An 11,091-nucleotide genomic window follows, 5' to 3' on the forward strand; every position below is an offset into this window, starting at 1 on the left:
AAGAAGCGCAAGACCAAGAAATCTCGGGCTGCTCCCACAGAGCCCTTGACAGTTGAACCCCTCTCCGTCCGCTATCCTGACGCAGATCGTCAGTTGACTGTGCATGAACCCAACTCTGAAGACATTCCAGCAGACGAACCCAACGCTGCTGAAGACATTGGTCTCCAAGACAATGTGCAAGGTGATGCAGCCCTTCCTCATCTTGAGAGAAGCGAACTGATCAGTATTGGTCGTCCATTGACGCCAATCACACAAGATGCATCGTGGGCAGATCGCCCACAGGAGGAAGATGAGCCCCAACCCACTACAACTCCACCGGCGCCTACATTCCGTAGGCTTCGCAAAGGGCCAAGGGCTCAGGCTGCTGACGACATTCCGGCTGCATCAGCCGAAGAGCATGCAGAGATACCACAAACTCCAACTCCCCCACACCAGCAAGAAGCAGTTCTCAAGGAGAACGTGCCTGAGTCTGCAAATGTTGAGGCTGCCACAAACAACGCCGAAGCAAATGTGGAGCCCAACCCAACAATAGCTTTAGAAGACAATGAAGCTACTGCTCCTGAACATTCTGTGCCTGAGTCTGCTACCGGACCACAATTCAACTATCATATTGCGTACAGACCCCAGGTCCAGAAGCCGATCCCACGACTGCCAAGGTTCCCAGGTCCTGCATCAGCTCCTGGTTCCTTCAACATCAACGGCTTCAGGGCAGATAACACGTTTTTCGACCGCTCCAAGAACCCTTATTCACGGGAACGGATTGTATCAGATAGGTTCTGGAGCCATCAACAGCGCAGCTATTATTCATGCATCCTATACAACCAAGGCCGCATCTTTCCTCACAAGCGCCTTGAGGTTGAAGCTGTTGCTGGTCTGCCTGGTCTGGAAGAAGCACTGGATTGCTTCAAGCAAGTGGGTTTGCTGCCATTTATCACTGATGAAGAGCACTGGAACGAAGAGCTTCTGCTCCAGTTCTATGCCACTTTGCATATCAAAGGCTATAACAGAGATCCGAAGACATGGATTCTGGAGTGGATGACAGGCAATATCCATCATGAAGCCAATGCTTTCGACCTAATTGAGCTTACCGGCCTTCCCACTCCTGGCGAATTCTTTGAAGAAGGGTGCCAACTCCATGCTGAAGCAATTGCGAGCATATTTCAGCGTCCTGAGCGAGATATGAGTCAGATGCTCTCAATAATGAAGCCACTGCCTCCTAATGCACCCTATCCAACTAGGTTCTTCGTTGAAGACTTAGAGTACCTGCCCAGAACAATATATCACATCATAAGGCGGACTCTATGGCCTGTAAAGGGACACTCTCGATATGCAACAATTGATGGTGCAATGAAGACTCTCATCTTCTGCATTCTTCATGGCAAATGCTTCAATGCACAGGATCTCTTCATCCGTCACTTTGCAGCGTCTGCCTCAGAACTGTTTGGATTGAAGTTCTATGCTCCTTGGGTTATGAGGCTGATCAAACTTCACTCTGCAATCTCCTATCAACCTTCAGCCCGCAACCATAGGATATTTTTGCCAGATGTGGACACATCTGCTGAAGCAATATATCCAGAGCCTGGCAAGCAACCATTAAGTCTTCAAAATGCAGAACACCAGAGATTCACTCAAAATATTGAAGGTGTTGAAGCTCTCTCCCGAGTGTATCCAATGGCTGGCACCACACGTGCCCCTGCATCAACTGAAGCCACTGACAGCACAGCTGCCAAGAGACCCAAGAAGCGCGCTCGAGCACTCAATGACCGAGAGCTTCTTGTGGCTCTTCACCAAAAGCAAGATAGGCATCACGACTGGCTCAAACGGCAGATGAGAAGCATCATGCAAGACGTCAATCGCATTAGAAATCTGGCAACCAAGAATGCGTTTGTCGCACACGAGACCTGTCGCCGCACTTGGAAAGTCCTCACCATGATGAGCAATGAAGCTGAACTGCAAGAGGATGGCTTCAGAGAGAGATTCCAATTTGACTCCACGCCTCCAAGAAGAGCTGTGATGCGAAGCACACCATCACTTGAAGAGTCAGAATTCTCTTCTTCTGCTGCCACCGTGTCTGCCCGGATTATTGAAGAAGACGACGACGCGACATCATCTCCACCTGCTTCAACACACGTCGAATCTGCACCAAGCTCATCTGCACCGCCACCAAACAACTCCACCGACCCTGCTGCGCCTGGGAACGCGTAGAAAAATCTATGTCTTCAAAGCTTTTTGGTCATCACTGACAAAAGGGGGAGAAGCATGATGTTTATAGTCTTCAAGCGGGTCACTGGGGCAGGTGCCTTTATATTTTGCTACATTTTGCTTCGTGCTTACAACTCCCGTTTTTGCTACATTTGCTTCTTTGAGTTGTAACACTTAGCCTTGATGGTCGTCTGCTACCTGTTTGTCACTCCGTTATGCGAAGATAAATTCCGCATGTGCGACGATAAATTCCGCACTCATCTCTTACTGCAGACGTCCATTTTCCATTATGCATGTCATTATCTTCATATACTTTCACATGCATAGTGGATTGTCATCATAAGTTGAAGTGGATCTCCACAAGTACAACCTGCCATGTGCATTTGCATTCAAAAGGCAAATTACTTATATGCACATCTTCAGGGGGAGCCCTTGCAACTTATGAAGACAAATTCCTTTACTATTTCACAAATTATGTTCCCCGTTGAAAACTTCAACTAGTTTGTCATCAATCACCAAAAAGGGGGAGATTGTAAGTGCATCTAGTGCCACCCCTAGTTGGTTTTGGAGTATTGACGACAAACCTAGTTGAGGGACTAACGTGTTTGTGAGAATTGCAGGAAAACACAGGTAGAAGTCCCTCATTGATTCGGTTTTAGTACCAGAGATGACCCCTAAAAATGTACGAAGACATTGAAGACAATGGTGGTTTATGAAGATATTCATATTGAAGACAATGACATGAGAAGACTCCCTATGAAGCTTATGGAACTCGAAGACTTAGAAACTTCGTAGTTTTATTTCATTTATGTTGTGTCATAGGAATCACCGTACTGTTAAGTGGGGTCCAAGAGAACCAGTCAGAATGACTGAAGTGATGCCTAATTCAAATCCTATGTCTTCGAGCGAAGACTTTGAGAGAAAATCTTGTCCAGAGTCAGACAAGTCAGCTTTACTTGTAGCCCAAGTAAAGTTGCCGTGTGAGTTCAAAATTCGACCGTTGGTACATGTGTCAGTTCCTTAGTGACCCAGGGTCATTTCGGACAGATCAGGTCGGGTTGCCAAGTGGCTATAAATAGTCCACCCCCCACAACCATAAATGGTTGGCTGCTCAGATTTCAGGGCTTTTGTCGTTTGAGAGCAACCCACCTCGAAGCCTTTCAGAGAAAAATTCCTAGTGAGGAGAAAAGCCCTAACCACCCAGAGCCAGAGTAAATTGGGCATCACTTAAGTCTTCGTGTCTGTGTGATTTGAAGACTTATTACACTTGAGGACTGTGCATCCTCCAGACGGTTAGGCGTCGCACTCTGATACCAATTGAAAGTGCGTTATATCGACTAGAGGGGGGGTGAATAGGCGATTTTTATGAAAGTCTTCCAAACTTGAGAGTTATGAAGACAAACAGTGAAGATTATGCCTATTACTATGCAGCGGAAGTTAGATTACACAAGGCAAGCCATGGTCAAGTATTCAGTATAGTGAAAGCACAGAGACAACAGCTTCAGTGTAATAAGGATCAGGTAGGAAGAAGTTATGAAGCCAAACAGATCATACATTCACGTTGTGAAGACAAAAGATAAAGCAAGCATGCAATGGCTTCACAATGAATAACTGTAAGTAAAAGGAGGTGAAGATGAAACCAATGACACGTTGAAGACAATGATTTGTTGGACCAGTTCCAGTTGCTGTGACAACTGTACGTCTGGTTGGAGCGGCTAGGTATTTAAACCAAAGGACACACAGTCCCGGACACCCAGTCAAGGACACTTAGTCCAAGACACCCAGTCCTCACCGTTTTCTCCTTGAGCTAAGGTCACACAGACCTCGCCCAATCACTCTGGTAAGTCTTCAAGGTAGACTCCCAAACCTATGACATGCTTCTTCTTTGCAAGGGTGTAGAGGTTCCTCATGCCAGCATGCCCAAGCCTTCGATGCCAAAGCCAGCATTCTGAAGCTTTTGCAAGAAGACATACTGCAAGTTGTGGTCCTGCTGAGAAATCTACCACATACAAGTCACCTTTCCTATACCCTTCAAACACTAGAGATTTGTCAGATTCCATTAGCACCAGACAGCGATATTTGCCAAACATTACAATCATATTCAAATCGCAAAGCATTGAGACAGACATTAAGTTGAAGCCAAGGGATTCAACAAGCATGACTTTATCCATGTGTTGATCCCTTGAGATTGCAACTCTACCTAGACCCAATACCTTACTTTTACCAGTGTCAGCAAATGTAATGTGGCTCTTGTCGGATGGACGTAAAGTTGAGTCCATGAGAAGGCTTCTTTTGCCAGTCATGTGATTTGTACACCCACTGTCAATAATCCATTCTGAAGACTCTGAAGTCACTGGTGTCGTACCCTACAGTGCAGTTAGGGGGATAGGCTTCACGAAGGGTATTGTGAAGCATAAACATTTGACGAACCAGTGGATTATGAAAACTTAAATCCAGATTAGGACTAATAGGGAGAGTAGCATGCGATTCAGGAACGAAGTACATAATGATGCCATTTGGGCATTTTATCTTGCGCCCTACAAGATTTTTATGGTCCCCAGCAATAGCATCAGAAGATTTTGTTTTTGTGCTGGAGACCTTTCCCTGCAAAAGAGAGTTAAGCTTTCTTAACCACCCACATCTTCAAGGGTGGCTTAGAAGCTATAAGTCTAAGTGCAGCATCTGAGAATTTTGGCTTTGAAGCCTTAGCAAACAGTCTAGCAGGGGGACAATAATACTCATAGGCATAAGCAGAATAATTTTTGGTCATATGAACATGACGGTTCGATGAACCGCTCTCATATTCATATGCCTGAGTATGGTTTCCCTGCAAAACATTTGCGTTAGTGTGACTCAGGTGAGTCCTCTGTCTGTATGAAGCCTTTGGACCATATGAAGCCTTTGGTCTGAGGTTTGTCTTCTTCAAGTGAGGTGTCATGAAGACATTCACAGGAAGATTTTCCAGACATGTTTTCGGAACCCAGATCTTCTTCATAGGCGGTCCGTTCCTGCAGTTAGTACCAATGTACCTGGCAAACACTTCACCATTCTGATTCTTAAACAGTTTATAGTTTGCATCAAAGGATTCATCAATGATAATTGGGTTAGCACAAGTGAAGCCAGACAGATTGGATGGATCTACTGAGGATTCCTTTGCAGCAACCCATATGGTTTTGGGGTACTGCTCAGGTTTCCAGTAAGAGCCATCTGCATTAATTCTCCTCTCGAACCCAACACCCTCTTTCCTAGGGTTTCGGTTCAGAATCTGCTTCTTAAGGACATCACATAATGTTTGATGCCCTTTCAGACTTTTGTACATCCCTGTTTCAAGCAATGTCTTCAACCTAGCATTCTCATCAGCAATAGCAGTGGTATCCTCAGCAGAGGGGTTAGTTGCCACATCAACAGTTGAAGATATTGGAATAGTAGTAGCAGTGGAACATTCAGCAACAGAATTAGCATTATTACGCTCAATGCATTTAAGACATGGTGGTTCAAATCCTTCCTGAGCGGGACTGATCTGTTCGGCGCGAAGTGACTCGTTTTCCTTTTCAAGATCTTCATGAGCCACCCTCAATTTCTCAAGTTCTTGCTTCCTTTGAAGATAGTCATAGGAAAGCTTTTCATGAGTTGTTGAGAGAGTATCATGACGATCTTCAAGTTCCTGATACTTAACGTGAAGGTTTTTTATGTCTTCAATTAAGGATTCAGATCGAGTCATTTCAGCACCCAACAGATCATCGCTTCTGTCTAACAGTTTTTGAATATGTTCCATAGCTTTCTGTTGTTCAGTTGCAATTTTAGCAAGTGTTTTGTAGCTAGGTTTTGAATCACATTCAGAGTCATCGTCACTGGATGTTTCATAGCGAGTAGTGCGTGTGTTTACCTTGGCACCGCGTGCCATGAAGCAGTAGGTAGGAGTGGAGTCGTTCTTGTCATTTGCGTCGGTGTCGGTGATGCAGTCATTGTCTTCAGTATTGAAGATGGACTTGGCGACGTATGCTGTGGCCAGACTCGCAATGCCAGAATCAGACTCCTCCTCAGACTCTACCTCTGCCTCCTCAGATGCGGACTCCTCCTCTGAATCCATCTCCTTTCCAACAAACGCACGTGCCTTGCCAGACGAGCTCTTCTTGTGTGATGAAGACTTTGATGAAGACTTGGACGAAGACTTTGAGTGTTTCTTCTTCTTCTTGTCGTCAGACTCATATTCCTTGCTCTTCTTCTTCCTTCTGTTCTCATTGTCCCACTGTGGACACTCAGAGATGAAGTGCCCAGTTTTCTTGCACTTGTGACATGTTTTCTTCTTGTAGTCATGAGCAGAAGCTTCATCATTCCTTGAGCTTGATCGTGAAGATTTTCTGAAGCCTTTCTTCTTGGTGAATTTTTGGAACTTCTTCACTAGCATTGCAAGTTCTCTTCCAATGTCTTCAGGATCATCAGAACTACAGTCAGATTCTTCTTCAGATGAGGAGACAGCTTTTGCCTTCAAAGCACGAGTTCGCCCATAGTTTGGACCGTAGATATCTCTTTTCTCAGAAAGCTGAAACTCGTGTGTGTTGAGCCTCTCAAGTATGTCAGACAGATCTAGTGTCTTGAAATCAGGACGTTCTTGAATCATCAGGGCCAGAATGTCAAACGAACTATCAAGTGATCTCAGCAGCGTCTTGACGATTTCATGTTTGGTGATCTCGGTAGCGCCGAGGGCTTGAAGCTCATTTGTGATGTCAGTGAGCCGATCAAAGGTGTGCTGGACATTCTCATTGTCATTTCGCTTGAAGCGGTTGAAGAGATTGCGAAGGACACTGATTCTTTGATCTCTCTGGGTTGATATGCCTTCATTAACTTTGGAGAGCCAGTCCCAGACCAGTTTGGATGTCTTCAAGGCACTCACACGGCCATACTGTCCTTTGGTCAGATGACCACAGATGATATTCTTGGCAGTAGAGTCCAGTTGAACGAACTTCTTGACATCAGCAGCAGTGACACCTTCTCCAGCCTTGGGAACGCCGTTTTCGACGACATACCATAGGTCGACGTCAATGGCTTCAAGATGCATGCGCATCTTATTCTTCCAGTAGGGATATTCAGTTCCATCGAAGACGGGGCATGCTGGCATGAGGAACCTCTACACCCTTGCAAAGAAGAAGCATGTCATAGGCATCGAAGGCGTCAAGTTCAAGAAAGATCATTTATGCGGTGCCTGTGAAGCAGGGAAGATGACAAGGGAAAAACATCCTTCGAAGACAATCATGACTACTACACAACCCTTCGAACTGCTTCACATGGATCTTTTCGGTCCCACTCACTACTCAACTTTTACTACTTCTGCATGCCTCTATGGCTTCGTAATTGTTGATGATTATTCTAGATATACTTGGGTGCACATAATCCTTTACAAGACTGAAGTGCAGGATGTCTTCAGACGCTTCGCAAATCGAGCTATGAACAATTTTGGCGCCAAGATAAAGCACATCAGAAGTGACAATGGCACTGAATTCAAGAACACTGGCCTTGATACATATCTGGATACCTTGGGGATCACACATGAATTCTCAGCTCCATACACGCCACAGCAGAATGGCGTCGTCGAACGCAAGAACAGAACACTCATTGAGATGGCCAGAACAATGCTAGATGAATACACGACTCCAAGAAAATTCTGGACTGAAGCCATTGATACTGCATGCCATACAATCAATTGTGTTTATCTTCACAAGCTTCTGAACAAGACATCTTATGGACTCCTAACTGGCAAGAAGCCAAATGTCAGTTACTTCAGAGTATTTGGCGCAAAATGCTGGATCAAGGACCCACACCACACCTCAAAGTTTGCACCAAAAGCACATGAAGGCTTCATGCTTGGATATGGAAAGGATTCGCACTCCTACAGAGTCTTCAATCTCTTCCACTACAAAGTGGTTGAAACAGTGGATGTGCGATTTGATGAAACCAATGGATCACAAAGAGAGCAATTGCCAAATGTGCTAGATGAAGTTCCAGCTAATGAATCAATCAAGCTTATGGGAACTGGAGAGATTGTACCTTCTGAAGCTCATCCTGAAGAAGAACTTATCATCTCAGCACCTGATCCACATGAAGACAATGCTCAGCCTGAAGATATACCTTCAAATGACCACAGAGATCAGCAAGACCAAAGTCTTCGCCCCACACACCCTCGTGTTGCAAATGAAGTACAAATTGACAAAATACTTGACAGCATCAATGCACCTGGTCCACTCACTCGTTCAAGGGCAACTCAGCTAACAAACTTCTGTGGGCATTTCGCATTCGTCTCAATATCAGAACCCAAGAAAGTTGAAGAAGCCTTCATGGAACCTGAATGGATTCAAGCTATGCAAGAAGAGCTTCAACAGTTTGAGCTGAATAATGTATGGGAACTGGTTAAGCGTCCTGATCCACGGAAGCACAACATAATAGGCACCAAATGGATATACCGCAACAAGCAAGATGAGCATGGTCAAGTTGTCAGAAACAAAGCTCGTCTCGTTGCTCAAGGATATACTCAAGTGGAGGGCATTGACTTCGATGAAACATTTGCTCCTGTGGCTAGGCTTGAAGCCATACGCATACTGCTGGCCTATGCAAATCATCATAACATACTTCTCTATCAGATGGATGTGAAAAGTGCCTTTCTCAATGGCAAGATTGAAGAAGAAGTGTATGTTGCACAACCACCTGGCTTTGAAAATCCAAAACATCCTGATATGGTATACAAGCTCAACAAGGCACTGTATGGCCTCAAACAAGCCCCTAGGGCCTGGTATGATACACTCAATTACTTTCTGAAAAGCAAAGGCTTCATACCTGGTTCCCTGGATCCCACTCTTTTCACGAAGACATATGATGGTGAACTATTTGTGTGCCAAATATATGTGGATGACATTATCTTCGGCTGCACCAATCAGAAGTATAGTGAAGAGTTTGGATATATGATGCAAGAGCAATATCAGATGTCCATGATGGGGGAGCTGAAGTTCTTCCTCGGTCTTCAAATACGGCAACAATGCAACGGCATCTTCATATCTCAAGAGAAATATCTTAAAGAGTGCCTGAAGAAGTTCGGTATGCAAGACCGCAAAGGCTTCACAACACCAATGCCAGCCAAGCATCATCTGGGTCCCGACGACAATGGTAAAGAGTTCGATCAAAAGGTATACCGCTCCATGATTGGGTCTTTGCTTTATTTATGTGCATCTAGGCCAGATATCATGCTTAGTGTTTGCATGTGTGCTCGATTTCAAGCGACACCAAAGGAGTCGCATCACTTAGCTGTGAAGCGAATTCTTCGATATTTGGCTCATACCCCAACTCTAGGATTATGGTATCCAAAGGGCTCAGAGTTTGATTTGGTTGGATTTTCGGATGCTGATTATGCTGGTGACAAGGTTGATCGCAAGTCTACATCAGGCACATGTCACTTTCTGGGACGATCACTTGTATGTTGGTCTTCAAAGAAGCAGAACTGTGTATCACTCTCCACTGCTGAATCTGAATACATTGCTGCTGGATCTTGCTGCGCTCAGCTTCTGTGGATGAAGCAAACACTCAAGGATTATGGCATTCATCTGAAGCAAGTGCCACTTTACTGCAACAATGAAAGCGCCATCAAGATTGCCAACAACCTAGTTCAGCACTCGAAGATAAAGCACATTGAAATTCGTCATCACTTTCTCAGAGATCATGTTGTGAAGGAAGACATTGATATCATACACGTCAACACTGAAGAGCAATTGGCAGATATCTTCACCAAGCCCTTGGATGAGAAGAGATTTTGCAAGTTACGGTGTGAGCTAAATATCTTGGAATCCTCAAATGTCCTGTGATCAGGCACACATCCTAACACTTATGCATATTGATGACTTAGATGTGCAACACACGAAGTAGCGTATATCTTCAAACAATGAAGACATACATTCTAAGTGTGAATACATTAATGTGGAATTTGACTTCGGAGCGCCACGATAATTGTGCGCCGTGTCTGGGTCTAATACTTCCTATACGGTGGGTAACGCCACCACCAAACGCCACCTCTCAATGTCTTCATATTTGGTTTGGCTTCATTCTCAATATGTCTTCATGATTATCTTCACTGCGTTGATTATATGGATATATATGTACTAATGTTCTGTCCTCTATAGCATTCACTTATAGCTATGTCTTCTTGGTTGAATCTTTTGAACTAAGTGAGTGTGATCGGACCCTAACCTCTCTATGCTTTCTATCTCAAACTCTATCTCTCCAAGTCATATGCATTCTGTTGAAACTGTCAAATGTCTTCACTGTGTCCTTGTCAGCTGAAGACATAGTGACAACCATAAAAGTCCGTTTTTAATGCTCATTCCTCCACATAAGATCCGGAGAAGCAGGAACGACCGCCCGACAATTTAGGTGTGCGTGGGATGTGGAACAAATCCCAATCTTCCTCTAACTGGCCACGCGTGCCTCAAATGCGAACCGCCAGGGGTACCTGCGTAATAGCACAGTGCCGCCTCTATCCCTATAAATACACGATTCACTGCGGTCATTATCTCCTTCTTCCACCCTCGCACGAACCCTAGAGCCACCGCTAGCACTCGACGACGCCGGCGACGAAGCGCTTCACTGCCGCAACCTCTCCGACGCCGTTTTCACGCCGACAGCGGACATCGCTCTCTCTGCCGTCACCATAGGTGTCTTCCGTCGCCAAGTTAGGGCACGGAGGATCGAACTGCTCGACCTCAACTCTCACTTCTTCTAGCAGTTCCAAGTGTGGTAAATAAAACCTCTTTTTACAGCCTCTTCTGATCCCATAGTTCAGTCACTTTCTGCCATAAGGAGTTTCTCTTCACATCAGTTAGTTATCTCGCTACATCTCATGACATGCCT

This window comes from Triticum urartu, chromosome 3A (assembly GCF_056163025.1).
Source record: "Triticum urartu cultivar PI428250 chromosome 3A, HENAU_Tu73, whole genome shotgun sequence".
Classification (NCBI taxonomy): Eukaryota; Viridiplantae; Streptophyta; class Magnoliopsida; order Poales; family Poaceae; genus Triticum; species Triticum urartu.